This window comes from Myotis brandtii, unplaced genomic scaffold (assembly GCF_000412655.1).
Source record: "Myotis brandtii unplaced genomic scaffold, ASM41265v1 scaffold37, whole genome shotgun sequence".
NCBI lineage: Eukaryota > Metazoa > Chordata > Mammalia > Chiroptera > Vespertilionidae > Myotis > Myotis brandtii.
Window position 1 is genome coordinate 767953 of NW_005364225.1, and position 4444 is coordinate 772396.

Here is a 4444-nt window from a genome sequence, read left to right on the forward strand (position 1 = left end):
GTTCTCAAAAAATTAGGGTTGGCACGCAGAAGAATTCTGAGTCAGAGATTTTGCTGGTTTTGGCACGCACTCACAAAAAGGTTGCCCACCCCTGCCCTATGGCTTATAAAGGCTGCAGATCCTGGTGCCTTGATATCCCCTCTGACTGGTCACTATTCCCTTACACTGGTTACTATAGTTACTCCTGGGCTCAAAGGTTGAACCTCACATAGGACATGTAAGGTTCTCCCCCCTCCCCCCCTTCCTTATTGTTTTCCTATCCCCTCTGGGCTTTCTTCTTCTCCTTCTGGATGAAGGGCTTCCTTCCCTTTGTTTTGTAAATATAGACCTTTTGCTGTTCCCAGCTGCTCCTTCTATGGAAATGTACCTGTTGCAGCTTTTCAGCTCCCCCATTCTATGGAAATATACCTTCTGCTGCTCTGCAGCCCTGTGCTTCCTCCATGGTCCCCTTCATAACCAAAATTTCCTAAATCTGTCCTATTTTACCCCCCAAATTCCTATTTCAACTTCAACCTTACTCACTGGAACACTTTATCCACCTTTCCTGACCCCAGTTTATTCAGACTATTGGGTATGAAACTAAATAACTCTATGCCTTTAGAGAGATATGGAAAATTAAGAAATGTAAGTTTCTTAGACAAAGATCAGAAGATCTTAACCAGGACAGAAATTAATTGCAAACTCATGTCCCTAGATATTTCTGAAATATTCTAAGAAATAGCTTACCGTATTTTATTAAATTTATAAAGGTACTATTGGCCTAGGATTATGAAATTCGTTATGAAGCTCTATATGATATATTCTGTATTCCTGGAGAGATATATTCTGCTGCTCACCATTTTAATTTCTATACCTAACCTTTAGAACTCAGAATATCTTTTATATCCTTTACAAATAATCCAAAGACAATAAAATATAAGGAAACAGGACTTTTTTTTTACCTGAAGTGTGTATTAATACCAAAGTCCTCAGTATCTCCCTAAAAGAAAAGAATTGACCTCTCTTGCTCCATCCTCCTGACTATAGCTTTGATTGAGCCTGGTAATGGCTTTTTAAAAAAATATATATATTTTATTGATTTTTTACAGAGAGGAAGGGAGAGGGATAGAGTCAGAAACATCGATGAGAGAGAAGGACCTATCAGCTGCCTCCTGCACACCCCCCACTGGGGATGTGCCTGCAACTAAGGTACATGCCCTTGACTAGAATCAAACCTGGGACCCTTCAGTCCCCAGGCCGACGCTCTATCCAGTGAGCCAAACCGGTCAGGGCACTATGATGTATCTTTAATATACAAAATGTCTCAATTCAAAGCCTTACTCTAACATTTTAAAAATGACAATTTCCATGATAACATATTAAAAGAATTAGTTTTCTTTCTTTCTTTTAAGTAGTAAGTTTAGAAATACACATTGTCCTTAATTAAAAATATGCCAGCTTGCTTATACTCCTGTTTCAAAGCTTTTTTTTTTTGTGAAAGAACTCAACAATGTGTCTAGTGGTATTTCATCCAATTCTTTGGTTTGTTGGTTTTTTAATCTATGGAATCTTATTTATTCATTATAAATGGCAAAAATATGCCTTATTGGTAATCAGAGAAGGCCCTGGTACCCAATATTCTTACTTTTTATTCATCACAATACCAATAGACAAGACAAAAATTGAGATTGCCTAGAAAATTTAACAAAAACAGGATGTAATTACTGCTTTGTTATAGATATACAATTGTTCAAGTAATCAATTCTTATCCAAGATAGTGACATTAATGATATGTATTTGAACTAATTAAAATAGACTTACTTCAGTGACAAGATAAAAATATGTTAAGCATTCAGCAGAAATATAAAATACATATTGATACATGCACACATACACACATACGGTATATTTTTTCTTTGTATTATGTATTTTTTGTTTTTAGAGAAATGTTAGGTGTACTTAAAATTTGTTCTGAAATTTATACAGTTTCCATCTTTTCCCATTCCACTTACAGTTTCTCTTATAATTGACATCTTGCATTTGTGTGATATGTTTGTTACAATTAGTGAACCAATATTAATACATTATGACTAACTAAAATGCATACTTTACATTAGGATTTACTTTTTGTGTTGTACATTTCTGTGGGTTTTAACAAGTACATATGTCATGTATCCACCATTACAGTATCATATAGAATAGTTCTACTGCCTTAAATATGCCCTGGCTCCATCTATTCATTCATAATTTTTTTTAACAAAAAAATTCAAGTTTTCTATGTCCAAGGAGTTTTGTTAGTGACAATAAATCATAAGAGCAGTTCAAGTGATCTGACAGTAGAAAAGCAAATTTTTATTAGTGTAGGGTATTGTATCATCAAATTAACTCCAGGATTTCTCTGAAAGGACAGAGATGAAACTGTGGCAATTTGCTCCACTTTGTGGGACCAATGTTGATAAAATATTTGAAATAATTTCTTGAAATATTCTTTGGGAAATAATTTCCTAAAGACAATATGCAGAACTTTCCAAAATATACAAAAATTCAGCTACGGATAAAAGTAAAAATCCTTAGTGAAATTACACCCGGATGAAGCATTTCAAAGTATGTCTGTCTACAAAATTAGATTATATGGCCAAATACTCAAATACATACTACTCTGAACAAAAGTTATACAGCTTTATTTATTACAGGTCTTTCACAAGCTTTAAAAAAATGATTTTCACCATCAATGCTGAACAAATGAATATAATATGCAGCAATTCCCAACAAAGTTTCTCCTATTTGGTCTTTGCAGCTTAAGCATTTTTTCTTGGTATTAGTGTTTCACAGGACACATTTTGAAAACATTACATAAAGCTCTGATATGCATTTCTATGACCTCTGCCCTTCTTATATAACTCAAGGATTGCCATAAAACAAATAGCTACTCTGTGACAGGCTAGATGGATTATATACATAATCTATTGAATCCTTATACAGCCCTACAAAAGAAGCATGTCCTTCTATATATTTTATAGGCTAGGATATTGAGGCTAAAACCATGTTTAACTTGTCCAAAATACACACACACACACACACACACAGTGTGTTTTATTGTGGTAAAATCGATCTAACATAAAATTTAGCATTTTAACTATTTTTAAATGTATAATTCAATCGTATTAGTACACTTACAATGTTGTGTAAACATCACCACTGTCTACTTCCAGAAATTTTTCTTCATCCCAAACCAAAGCTCTTACCTACTAAACAATAATACTACATTTCTCCTTTCCCTCAAAACCCTAGTTAATAAATGTTAGCTGCTATTAGTAGCAATAATATGTCAAATTACCAGCATAAATGTTGGAACGGAATTTTTGGACTGGAACACGGGGTGTTCCCCCGGGCAGACTGGTTCCCAGGCTCTCTGTCCGCCGGAATCTAAGAATGAATCCACGGACGGAAGGTGGTACAGCAAAGGTGGAAATTTATTGAAGAACAAGTACAGACTCCCATGTGGGGAGAGGGAAAGAGTCCCACTGAGTCCCCATTTGCATGGTTTATAAAGGCTGTAGATCTTTGTGCCTTGATATCCCCTCTGATTGGTCGCTATTCCCTTGGACTGGTTACTATAGTAACTTCTGAGCTCAAAGGTCAAACCTCACATGAGACATGTGAGGTTTTCCTCCCCTCTTTCCCTTTATTTTATAAATATATACCTTTTGCTGTTCCCAGCTCCCTCATTCTATAAAAATGTACCTGTTGCAGCTTTTCAGCTCCTTTGTTCTATCTAAATATACCTTCTGCTGCTCTGCAGCCCTGTGCTTCTTCCATAGTCCCCTTAATTTCTAAAATTTCCCAACCCTATCTTTTTCACCCCTAAAAATTCCTGTTTCAATGTCATTTTGCAATATAGCAGAGAGGTTAAATATTTAAACTCTAGACATGAATAAGCCTGAATCAAAATATTTATTGTGTCACTCCCAAGCAGACATATTTATTACATAACCATTTTCCTGACATAAAATGTACAAATCACAGTCTGCTGGGAGTGCTTAAGAAGAAAGCCAATGTAAAGACTTAGCACAATGCCAGGTATGTTATAGACGTTGAATAAAGGTTAGTAGTTATTAGTATGTGATATGATTAATAGAACTGCTAATATTACCATGATTTACTAACACTATGTCTTTATCATGCACCATATAAATTTAAACAGAGGTGATGCTTAATGTTTCAGCACTTTCCCTGGATATAGAGATGTGTTGATCGAGAAACTTCCTATTTCTCAGCAACTCCATGTCTCAATTCTCTTTTAACTTGGGACTTTTTTAGATGTGATGCTATATCTTTCTGAACTTCTGGATCAGTGCATAAAATCCAGGTAACAGAAAGTTAATATATAACAACTAGATTCAACAATATATTATTTCTTTGACTTAAAATGCATAAAAGACAAGGTGGCTTATCATGTAAAAAT